The sequence below is a fragment of the Sus scrofa genome, chromosome 9 (assembly GCF_054392235.1).
Source record: "Sus scrofa isolate SSC_HxYL_T2T_F1_AM1 chromosome 9, Sscrofa_HxYL_maternal_Yorkshire_Landrace_v2.0, whole genome shotgun sequence".
Lineage (NCBI taxonomy): Eukaryota > Metazoa > Chordata > Mammalia > Artiodactyla > Suidae > Sus > Sus scrofa.
Window position 1 is genome coordinate 130,183,263 of NC_139391.1, and position 12,746 is coordinate 130,196,008.

Consider the following 12,746-nt stretch of genomic DNA (forward strand, 5'->3'; position numbering starts at 1 on the left):
CTGAAATTCTGGAGTTTATTTATTATAGAAGCTAGTGTTGATTACTCTAGTGGATTTAGAAATGGGCCCTTTGAGGTGGGGGATAATGTCAGAAGAACCTAAAATATGTTGCACTGATGCAGCAGTTGGGCAGTAGGTGGCACAGACATTGATACTGGAGTCTGGGAAGGCATAGGCCTGTGGAAGGGGTGGCACTGCATTTGGTAGATCTTTTGCTACTGACAATTTAAAAGGCAGGCCAAGTGTCTGACAAGCCTTTGTCTCTAAGGGGGAGATTGGTTATCACTTACTGCATTCAACAAAGTCTAGCAAGACAAAATATGCTCAGGCAAGAACTGGTTTGTGTGAGAGCAGAGATGAAAGGGACCAGATGGAGCCCAGAATTCTACTGCTTCACAGGACTGGAAGAGACTACTACTTCCTGGCTCCAACCAGTAGAAGATAACAACTGAAAAAAAGGCTTTGAGCAAGAGGTACATTTAAAACATCTCAATTTAATAGATACCATGCTAGCTTCTATAGAGGTTATAAAAAACCTAGGGGCTGTTCTCTACACTCAAAGAGGGTGTAGTTTATTGAAAAAGATAAAACACATGCAAATAACTGTAGTGGAATACAGTTAATGATGGAAGTATCTGTTGCTATAAATAATGGAGGAATTCCAACTTGCTGGAGGAGCCCAGAGAAGGGGTTCTCAAGGGGACTGGGGAGCTTGGACCTTGGTTACCCATCAAGCCAACAGACCCATGAATGAATGAACCTCAAATCATCTTTCAAACTCATCTTTCCCTTTTTGAAATACCAGAGTTCAGGTTTGGTCTATGGAGTTGCCGCTGATACCTGATGCACTGGGGGGGTCCCTCCGGCCAGCCTATGACTTCCCTGTCCATATTCTTCCCTGACTTCAAAAGGAGTTCAGGCTGACACCTGCTCAGGTTCCCTCCTTAGGGCCTCATTTCTGTAAAGGTGGGAGAGGACCCTGCTATCCTCATTCCTTCCTCACCTGCCCTGAGGGTATGAGATGCCCCAGACCTTAAAGCACTGTGTGTTTGCGGGGAGATTGCTTGTTTTTATTGTCTTTCTCCCTTTTTTCAAATAATCATCTTTGGGCAAAGAATAAGAACTTGCTACTTCTTAGTGTTTCCTGGCATGAGCCTAGTACCTTTTTAGCTTGTTTTTATTGCCTCTTTGGCTGCACAGAGCACTTGTCTAAATATAGAATGGTACAACACTGTGGCCAGGATTGGCAGAAGATAACATTTTCCTTCCAATCAATTCCCTTGCATCTTTTAGTGAACACTAGGTACTGTTCTTTTCTCAGAGTGGCAAGAGTGGGCAGCAGGAAAGAAATGATATTGAGTTGTGGCTCTTTCCAAAGGAGAAGTCGAACACTGTAAGGCCTTCTGAGGCAGCGAGGCCAGGGTTGGTGCTCTGGGCTGGCTCTCCTGTGACCTTGGGTGAACCACACAGCAATGGTCGGCAGCCTTCTCCAGTCCTTTGGAGGCAGGGCAGTGCAGTGGAAGGGACACAGGCTTCAGCAGCCCCAGATTGGATCTCCTGCCTAGACCCCTATTGAAGAGTGACCTTGGGTAAATTCTTTAATCTCATCTTTAAAATGGGTGGTACTAATAAAACCTATCTCTTAGGCCTCTTGTGTAGGGGTTCAGTGAGATGAATATATGTAAATTATTCAGTAAATTTTTAAGAAATGGTAGCTATTATTTTTTTTGTAGGGTGGTGTTTTATAGCATTGGTGTTTCAAATGCAACCATGTTTTCAATTTTGTTTCTGGGATATTATAAAAATAAATTTATTTATTTATTTAGATATTAACAAAAAGCAGCTCTCAGAGTTCCTTGGTGCCCTAGCGGGTTAAGGATCCATTATTGTCACTGCTGTGGCTCGGTTTGACCCCTGGCCCGGGAACTTTCATATGCCACGGGCACAGCCAAACAAAAAACACAAAGCAGCTCTCGCCATATGAGTCAGATCCAGGTCTCTTACTATCTCCATTCACTTTGGAGAAAGGGTTTCATTGCTGGAGGTTGTTCTGTGTAGTGGTTAGAACAAGGGCCCTAGCCCAATTCTTGGGGGCTCAAATTCTGGTGCGTGATCATGAGCAAGTTGCTTAACTTCTCTGGGTCACAGTTCTTTACCTGCTATTCCAAAATGAAACATTTCATGAGCTTTATCCCACTTAGTATAAATCTTCCTATTTTTGATGCAGAAATTATGACTGAGTCTAGGGCACTCCTTAAGACCCTGAGGGGGGTTCTGTAATATACGGCACCTATGCCATGTTATCTTTCTTTCTTTCTTTCTTTTTTTTTTTTTTTTGTCTTTTTTGTCTTTTTGCCATTTCTTGGGCCGCTCCCACAGCATATGGAGGTTCCCAGGCTAGGGGTCCAATCGGAGCTGTAGCCGCCAGCCTACGCCAAAGCCACAGCAATGCAGGATCCGAGCCGCGTCTGCAACATATACCACAGCTCACGGCAATGCCACATCCTTAACCCACTGAGCCAGGCCAGGGATCGAACCTACAACCTCATGGTTCCTAGTCAGATTCATTAACCACTGAGCCATGACGGGAATTCCCCATGTTATCGTTCTTTAATTTTAATTCTGAATTTCTAAACTCATCTGGCTTCAAATGTTTTGAGTAAGGGGCCTGTGACACATCCTTATAAGGCTGTTTTGTGCTATGTTAACTTCATGTAAGCTTCTTGGGAACCTTATTGGCTATTATTGTCATAGTTGGAACAACTCTTTGAGGCAGGAATTATTATCCCATTTTATAGATAAGGAAAATAAGACACAGAGACAATAAATAGCCACATAGTCCATATGTGGTAGACCTAGAATTCAAACAAGACATTTCTGACGCCAAATCCCAGGCATTCTGTTTAAACAGACTTATGTCCAGGGCCCTATACTTGCCCTGGCAGAACCAATCCCAATTAAGATTCCACTCAGGGAAGTTAGGAAACCCCATCAGCTGGGTATGCCCTTTCCAAACATCTCTGTAGGGAGACCAGCTCTGATGGGGGCTCCCCACCCTCCTCCTGTGGCCAAGCAGAGGAAAGAAGAGTGGGGTGCTGGTAAGGCTCCCCCCAGGGGCTGCCAATGACATGGCGTGGATGAGGGAGCCTGGCCTGCATGTGGTCCAGCTGCATGCCTCTGTCCATTTCTCTGATGGCCACCCTGTCTCAATTTAGGTCCCTCCAGAAGCTGATACCAAGAAAAGGATTTCAGTGTAAGTAGTTGATTTGTGAAACAGAGGAAGCACCATTTGCCATTCAGCAGTGAAGAAGGGAGGGGGGGAAGCAGCCAATAATAGATATGTCATTATTCATTTACTACTAGAACTGAAATGCCACAGGACAATGTGAGGTCGCTGTGTAAACCGCATGCCTCAAAATGATCCCACCCAAAGGATGAGGGAGTTGAGGTATTTCTACCCCATCCCTGGAGAGTCATTGGTTGAGGGTTACTCCCAGAGATGTCCTTGGCAGGCAGCCAGAAGCAGCATGGCCTTCTCGTTCTGAAATATAAGGTCCAGGAGATGGGAGTGAAGCATTGATGGGGGCCGGTACCCACCCCAAGCCCAGTTCTGTGTAGTAGCAGGAATAATTATGTTTGTGAAAAGCCCAGGATGGATGATGTCTCCCTTACCATGGGTTTGATGTCCACTGACAGACCCATCTACCTTCAAAAAATTCCCACCGTACTTTCTGCTCTGGTGCCTGAAATTTGTGCCATAAGTCATCAGTCGCCTGAGGTCACCAATTAAATGTCCGGACATTACCCAGGAGAAGGAAGCCATGACCTTTCCGTTCCTAGCCAGAGACTTGCCTCAAGGGAAAAGGACTTGGAACACAGATATTTACTTATTTTTTTTTACCTTTTATTTATTTATTTTTCTACTGTACAGCATGGTGACCCAGTCACACATACATGTACACATTCTTTTTTCTCACATTTTCATGCTCCATCATAAGTGACTAGACATAGTTCCCAGTGCTACACAGCAGGATCTCATTGCTAATCCATTCCAAAGGCAACAGTCTGCATCTGTTAACCCCAGGCTCCCAATCCATCCCACTCTCTCCCCCTTGGCAACCACAAGTCTATTCTCCAAGTCTATGATTTTCTTTTCTGTGGTGTATATTAGATTCCAGATATAAGTGATATCATATGGTATTTGTCTTTCTCTTTCTGACTTACTTCACTCAGTATGAGAGTCTCCAGTTCCATCCATGTTGCTGCAAATGGCATTATCTTGTTCTTTTTATGGCTGAGTAGTATTCCATTGTGTATATATACCACATCTTCCGAATCCAATCATCTGTCGATGGACATTTGGGTTGTTTCCATGTCTTGGCTATTGTGAATAGTGCTGCAATGAACATGCAGGTGCATGTGTCTTTTTTAAGGAAAGTTTTGTCCGGATATATGCCCAAGAGTGGAATTGCTGGGTCATGTAGTAGTTCCATCTATAGATTTCTAAGGTACCCCCATACTATTCTCTATAGTGGCCGTACCAGTTTCCATTCCCACCAACAGTGCAGGAGGGGAACAAAGATGTTTTAATGGAAGGAATATCGGGAAAGTTCTGGACAACATTTATAACTGAATCACTTCATTGTACAGCAGAAATTATCACAACATTGTAAATCAGCTATACTTCAATAAAACTTTTAAAAATGGAAGGGAATTCTGGACAGGAGTGAGGGTAAGGGGAGAATAGTAAGGGGTCAGTAACCACCAATAAGATCCTGGATAATCTGGGGTGCCAGCTTCCGGATTAGAGGTGGACATGGAGGAGGTGGCCTCTAAGGAGAATGGCACCAATGGGGGGGGGGGTCCAAAAAGGGCGTCTCAGGGAAGAAAGAGACCCACGGGGACATTTTCCTCTCTCGCCGTTTTATCCAGATCTGGGCCCAGGAAGGAGCATTTCCTTCACTTCTGCCAAGCCTGGGAGCTTCCAGAAGATGTTGTCTTTGTGTTTGGAGCTCAGCACAGTGACCAGCGACTCATCTAACTGAACTCTTTTTTTTTTTTTTTTTCCTAGAAAGGAATATTTCGTTTTAAAATACATTTTCTTCTTGGCCTGGGGGTCCGTGATGCCCCCGTGAGTGCGAGGGAAGCCATCTTCTGGAACACACGCTGGTCTGGGCTCTCCTGGTCTTCATGTGCAGGCACTTGAGTCGCCAGGCTTTTCCCACACTTTTCGTTCTTCTTTCAGGCAGTGATCTACTGCACACCAGATTCTTCATTTCTTCTTCCATTTCTGCAGCCCTGGAGGGCATGTCTGATCCTTCCTCTGGCCTAGCTTCTTGCTCTTCCAGAGCCTTGGTGTGAGAGGCTCTATCCCAGTGAACTCAGTGCTTCTGCTCTTGTTTTCCCCTGCTCGTTCCTCTCTTACTTTTCTATTAGCAACTTACATTCATACCATGAGCTCTCTGCATCTCCAGTTCATCTTCTATTTAAAAAAAAAAAAAAAGCAACACCAACAGCTTACTTACTGGCAGTGAGACTTTGGGCAAATTACTTAACCCTTAGTTTATTCAGTGATAAAAAGTAGAGAACGACCCTGACTTCCGGAGCTTGTGATGAGGACTCCATGAGGTTATTATGAACTGAATTATGTCCCACTGGAATTCCTATGTTGAATCTCTAACCCCCCTCCCCTCCCCCCAATGTGACTGTATTTGAAGTCAGGCCCTATAGGAAGGCAATCAGATTAAAATGAGGTCATAGAGGGAGGCTTTAAGTTGATAGGACTCATGTCCTGATAAGAAGAAGAGAGACAGTTTCTGTTGTTTAAGGCACCCGGGCTGTAGGTTGTGTTACGGAAGCACTAGCAAACTGATCCAGAGGTAACTCGTATAAAGGGCTTTACTACAGCACCTGATACAAGATGGAGATTCATTAAGTGTAGCTATTGCTATTAGTATTGCCTCTAATAAAATATCTACCTTGCTAGGAGAGAAAGTGAATTCTGGAAGTCCTGTACCAAACAGTTCACAAATCCACTTTAAGCTTCTTCTGAGAAATTGAGGACATCTGAAAGAAAGCAAACCACACTCACTGAAATTTTCCAGCCCTATTTCTGTATATAAGTCATAATGATTTGTGTCAAATAATATGACTGCATCTTTCCTCTGAGGAACTTAATGTGCTTATGCCAACTACTTATCCATCAGGCAAATGTTTGCATCCTGAGGATGAGCTAAGAGAATGTCTTAGATGGCTGGGCGCCTGAGACCAGGGCTGCACACAGGGGGCTGCTAATAAAATACAATAATCATATTTGTTCCACTCTCTCTGTAGTTTAGGTTATGCAGTCTGGAAGCAGGCCAAGCTGGTCCATTTCAGGAGATGCAGGGTTGAGCTTACAGTATAAGACAAATTCTCCTTCAAGCTGGCCTTGACTAATGGCTGTTCCATCTATTTTAGAAGCACAGCTAACTCTGACTCATGGGCACATCAGGAGGAAAGACCTCCCAAAACTCCATTCTTTCACCAAAACGTGGAGGCTCTGGTTTCCTAATGCTGTTTACATTCCTTGGGACACCTCCTTCAGGCCCCTTCAGGGCTTCTGGGCTTCAGACCTTCTATGGACAGATTAGGGAGTAGAAGAGGCCTTGGAAGCAACTGCAATTCTTTTTGTCTTCATTTTTAATCCAAATGAATGCATTAGAGATGGTACTGAAATCTGTGTGGCAAAAAAAGGACCATCTGAGATCATTGGTCAGAGTTCTAAATGGTGTGAGAAGAAGAAACAGTGTGCTGCCTTCTAATAAATGGGAAGGGGGTTATCTTGGCTTAACTGAAACCAGTTGAAGGGATTCTTTTGTCTTTTTTTTTTTTTCTCAAGTTTCTCTTTAAATCAGTGTTGTCCAGCTGTCCCCAGAGACTCCGGAAGGCCCTGCTCAAATTTCTATTGTTCTTTAGTATCACTGCTTCTCCATCAACCCCGGCTTCACAGGGAGGTGTGTTGTAGTCTATAGGATCCCTTGCTGTTTATTCCTCTGTCACAGATGGATGAAGGGCTCAAACATGAATCATTAGACCCACTTCTTTTTGCAGCTCCCAGATGCCAAGTATTTGTTCTCTGATTCAACGTTGATTCAGCGTTCATTAAATCCAAACATTTACTCAACATTCTCCATGTGCCAGGCCCTCTTGAAGGCGCTGAGGATGCTAAGGCAAATAAGACACAGATCCTGCCTTCAAAGAGCTCCAGTTTAGTGGGAGAGCAGAAACATAGTTACTAACACATGGCCACCGTGGAGAAAGGCTTTGAGGAGAATACCAGGGGATAAGGAGGTGACCTTCCAGGAGGGAGGACGAAGAGAAGCCCTTTAATGGGAGGGGGAATGTCATGGGGAAAAAGCAGCAGCCAGCTGGTTGTGCTTGAAGGAATCAATCTTCTTGATGTACGATGAAGGCCGTTAGAGCGTGATGGCAGTGTAGATTGCAGACAACTTAAGCTCGGGCACCAGGAAGTAGCTTCTGTAGGTGAGAGCCTGAGTGGAAGAAAGCTTCTCATATTGAGCAGCACTGTGTCGTCATTTGTCATGAGAGGGAAGGAAAGATGGAAAGGAAGGAAGGGAGGGAGGGAAGGAAGGAAGGGAGGAAGGAAGTCGCCTTATATATTTGAGAAAATATCATATATCAATCCATGTGCCTCTATTCTGTAATCCAGCCCCTCTTCCCAGGAGTTGAGACTGGTCCCCCAGAGTTTCTCTCTTTAGCTTTCATAAGATGTAACTAATAAGTACCAAATTCACTGATTCCCTTATTTCTCAGAAGACTGAAAAATGGACTGACCTTGTACAAACCCATGAAAGTTTGTTGACTCAGGAAAAGCAAGGATAATATGGTGTCTTTTTTACACAGGATGATATTAAGATGGATAAAATTAAGATATTTTATAATCTGGTTTGAACAATATTGTTAATTAACGTGTAGCTTTATGTTGGTGGCCAAAGTCTATTATAAACAAGTCAGAATTCTATTCAGATTGTGTCATTCTAAGAAAAGGTATTGGGAGTTTCTGTTATGGCTCAGCGATAATGAACCCAATAGTATCCATGAGGATGTGGGTTCCATCCCTGGCCTCACTCAGTGAGTTAAGGATCCAGCGTAGCCATGAGCTGTGGTATAGGTTGCAGATGCAACTCAGATCCTGTGTGGCCAGCAGCTGCCACTCTGATTCAACCCCAAACCTGGGTACTTCCATATGCTGCATGCGCAGCCCTAAAATACAATAAATAAATACATAATAAAAAGAATAAAAATAAAAAAGATATCAAGAAAGGCACCCTAGCATATACATGCACAAATGTCCAGCTCCTAAATTAAAGCTCGAGTTAAGGATTGCTGTAAGCTTTTCACATGAATTGAGGCCAGTGGTAAAGCGTGTCCAATGGCCATTGAGGGTGGAAGAAGGGGCAGCGGGAATGGGAGGTCTTCCTAAGAACACCCACATCCCTCTAGAGCTACGTTCCCCTATTTTGGCTTCTTTCTTCCCGTTCATGTGTTGCACTTAACTGATGAGATTTGGTGGTTCTTTTACCTGCTTCACACTTTTTACATATCTATAAGCCCGGACAGTGGCAGTGAAGATGCTGACTCAGACTGGCTCGGGACAGACGCCAGATGATGGAAGTCACGTCTCACTCGTCTTTGCACGGTGAGTAACTGGAGCGGATGCTCAGTGTGTTCGTTGCACACATTAAGGAGCTTCCTTGGTCCACCTATTTTGACCACTGGAAACCTACTTCTTCGACCAGTATATATTAATTACCTACTCCTCGCCAGGTGCCGTGTCAGGCACTAGGTTTATGAGCGTGAGAAAGAGAGAGATGACCCTGTCTTCCTGGAGCTTGTTGCCTATAAAGAGAGATAATTAAATCAGGGATTATAAGAAATTATGATAACATCCCAGTATGGGCAGTGGGGTGCTGATGGGGTCAATACCAGGGGGACCACATCTGCTGGGGAGGTGGATCAAGCAATGCTTCCTGGTATGAGTGACTCAGAGCAAGTTAGTCAGAGTTCTCAGCTCTCATAGGATTTATAATCTATTTAGAGAAAGAAAACTGTCACACATACAAATGTAAGAAACAGAATGATGTAAGATACTCCAAGCTCAGTGTTGGATCATGGATTATAGATGGTAGAAAGAGTGAGATCACAGGGCAGAAGGAGGCATGGACATTTTCAGGAGGAAGGCGCACTTGACTGTCCTTGAAAAATGGGTAGAACAGCAGAATAGAACAAAGGGAGAAAGGGCAGAGATGAGAAGTGTACACAGTTGGGCAAGGGAGGCCTGCATGAAATAGGATGAATTACGCAAGACCTGGAAAGTCAGGAAGAAATAGGGTAAACACAGTCATATGATATTATTTTTCATAACATGATAGAAGCTACTATCTGTCGAGTGCCAGTCTGGGTTAGGAGTTGGGGAGGAAAGGTAGCAATAGGCCTCCATTCCATCCTCTTTCTTGACTAGAGGGAGGCCCATAGGAAAGACGGAAGGAAGGTAACTCAATCAAATATTCATACAAACATGCTAATGATGGACATCCAAGTAAGCACACTAATGAGATTTGCCCATTGCGGGGTCCTTATCTATGAAGTGCTTTTGTTGATACCTGATCTTCCTGGGTGGCTCATTCGTTATAAATCTAGAATCTGTGGATGCATTGTGCATGGTTTCTGGGGGAAAGGGAAGTAAGTTAGAGAACTGAATATAAATATAAAGGTACTTGATAACTTTTCGGGGTAGGGGATGTGGCCATGTGATTTTCTCCGTTAATCTGGGCCAGAGAGTATCTTAATAGGGAGCAGAAGGGCTGCCTTGGTCTCAGACCACTCTTTGCTTTACCCCTGACCCTTGCAAGACTTGTTTCCTTGATGTCATTAATAAAGCTTGACGCTGGGTAAGACCTGTTCGCACGAGTCTGCTTTAACAGTCGGACCCTTTGTGTTTTCTTAAGTACTTGACATATATGGGCTCACACCAGCCCTCTGAGGTGGGTGCTCAGAGGATTTAGTGTGTCCAGTATTACCCGGAGAGGAAGCAGCAGACTTAAAATTGAATCGTGTATCTGACTCCCGGCCCGTACTCTTGCCACTGCTTTACATTTTCCCTCTTTTTAAACTTGAGTGAAACGGAGCAGGACGGGAGCCCAGTTAGGCCTCAGAGGACCATCAGGAAGCCCCACAAGCCCTTTGAGAGCCACTTCTCCAAAGTACAGCTTTAACAGGGAAAGTCTGTGGTATACAACCTGATTCATTTGAGACCCCAAAGGTAGTGTTTGTGTCACATTTTCCATCGCAGTTCATTTTCACAGAGACAAAACACTTACGTCTCCGCTGGGACTCTGTAGCCCCTGGAGAGTTTGTGTGCTGTCAGGGGAATAGTACCACATTCTTTATGCTGAGAGAATGGCCCCAAGACTCTTCCCTTGATCAGAATCAGATGATATGAGTTGGAGTGTCTTGATTCTATTTTTAGCCCTAAGCGAGCTGGACTTTATGGGAAGGCTTGCTAATCCCTGATGTGTTGGATCAGCCATATTTCACATGGATTACAGTTTTATGAGGACATTTGTAGCATTCATTCATGGCTCTGAGTTTTTATTTTTAACATAGTCTTTTGCAAAACCTTAGGACCAGCTTTCTATCAGGGAGCTTAAGGTTCCCTTTTTTAAAATACTAATGTGTGAACATGGGGAAGTGGGTAGACAATATCAAGGAAGCCATTTCTTCTTTTCTGGGAAAGTAAGTGGTTTAATCTAGTTGCCTCGGGAGTTGCTGTCGTAGCTCAGTGGTAACAAACCCAACTAGTATCCACAAAGATGTAGGTTTGATCCGAGGTCCCGCTGAGTGGGTTAAGGAGCTGGCATTGCCATGAGCTGTGGTGTAGTTCGCAGATGTGGCTCAAATCCCGAGTTGCTATAGCTGTGGTGTAGGTCAGTAGCTATAGCTCTGATTTGATCCCTAGCCTGGAAACTTCCATATGCCACAGGTGTGGCCCTAAAAAGACAAAAAAAAAAAAGAAAAAAAAATTCTCATTGCCTCAGGGCAAGGAGTCTTTTTCTTGGGGGATAACTGCCTGGTACAGCACCTTGGTTCGTGTTGAAAGCACCGTAGGACACACATAGCTGGGATGTGTCAGATTTCCCCATGCCTGGACCTCTCAGGGCTGCCAACATTGTTAATGGACAGATGGAGCCATCTTCCCTTCCTTGGCTGAGTTTGTTTAATCAACTTTGGAAGTAGCTGTCATACCACTAATTAATAAAAATGCTTAATAAATATCTAAATTGCAGTAACCCAGAAAGATGTTCATCTTGATAGAAAAATCTGACAAAAGAGTGCCAAAATCTGTATTTCAAATCAATGCAGACCCACAAAGACCATCTGTCTATCTGTAGCAGTATGTTGAGGGACACTTGAACTTGGGTCCTACTAAGAAAAGCAAAGAGCTTAGTCGAGAATTACTGAAACCTATATTGCTGAGTCGATGGAAGATAGTGGTCTGATGTAGACCTTAGATTTGTCTTCTGGATTCCCCTGACCCTCTTCTTGGGCTACACTGTTAGTATCCTGCTCTGGTCTCCACTGGGCTATTGCTCTCTTGCTCTTAGACCCTCCCCATCTTCAGAGAGTCCTCAGTGTTTGTTTACGCTCTTACCAGAAGTTCCCTTTAAATACCACGTTTCTCAGTTACAAAGAAGAATAATTCTTTCCAGTGTGTGGCAAAATACTGGATATTTGCTTTGTTTACTACCAGTTTATTTGCTGATGGTCCTGTGCCTTTCCAAACCCAACACTCGTTATTCTTTTTGTCTTGGTGCCTTGCTCTTTATGTTGTTTATTTTGCCCGCCATGTAATGGAAGAAAATAATAATCAACACCTTTTTAAGGGAAGAACAATCTCCAATATGAGTTTCCTACAACATGTTGTAGGGCTGCCTTTGTGATACCGTAGTCCCATGGAATCATCTTGGCTGCAAATAATCAACTACTAAACTAATAGTAACTTAAACAGGAGGAATCTGTTTTCCAAGGGTGATTAATATAATAATAAGGTAGTCAGGATTCTAAATTGACCTGTCATCTTTTAGTCTTTCCCATATGGATATAGGGCAGCCAGCTAGTGCCAAGCATTATGTTTTTACGCAACAACATTCAAAGGAAGATAGGGGGAAAGTTCATACTATTAGAGTGTTCTCTCTCTCTCTCTTTAAATATAGAGGAAATCGTTTCCAAAAATATACATCCTGGCAGATTTCCCCTTAGTATCAAGGGCTGGTTAGGGTCACAGCCTATGCCCTTCTTACGATGAGGCCAGGAAAGGAACCATCCTCTCTAGTGGGTCAGGAAGAAGGAGGGAGAGCTTTTAAGTAGTGAAGAACTGTTACAGACTGAATGTTTCCATCCCTCAAATTAATATTTTGAAGAGCTGTCCTCCAGTGTGATGATATTAGAGGATGGAGCCTTTGGGAGCTAATTAGGATTAGATGAGGTCATAAGGACGGAGCCCCCATGAATGGAATTAGTGCCCTTATGCGAGTCAAGAGAGAGCTTGCTTCCTCTCTGTTCTTTCTGCCGTGTGAGGCTATAAGGAGACATCTAGAACCAGAAGAGGACCCATCCATGAAGGCACCCTGGCTTCAGTCTTCCACCCTCCAGAAGTGTGGGAAATGCACTCCAGTCTATGGTAT

At 43.9% G+C, this 12,746-nt stretch overlaps 1 long non-coding RNA gene across 3 annotated transcripts in view; it reads left to right on the plus strand.

The window, feature by feature from the left end:
- Nucleotides 1-12,746, plus strand: part of LOC106505031 (uncharacterized) — a 250,221-nt gene that overhangs the window by 12,598 nt on the left and 224,877 nt on the right. The window contains exon 2 of one of the 3 annotated variants that reach the window (XR_014816505.1): nt 8,614-8,701. The exons of the other annotated variants lie outside the window; for them this stretch is intronic. This is a non-coding gene — a long non-coding RNA (uncharacterized LOC106505031). The remainder of the gene's footprint in view (nt 1-8,613; nt 8,702-12,746) is intronic. 3 annotated transcript variants of the gene reach the window in all.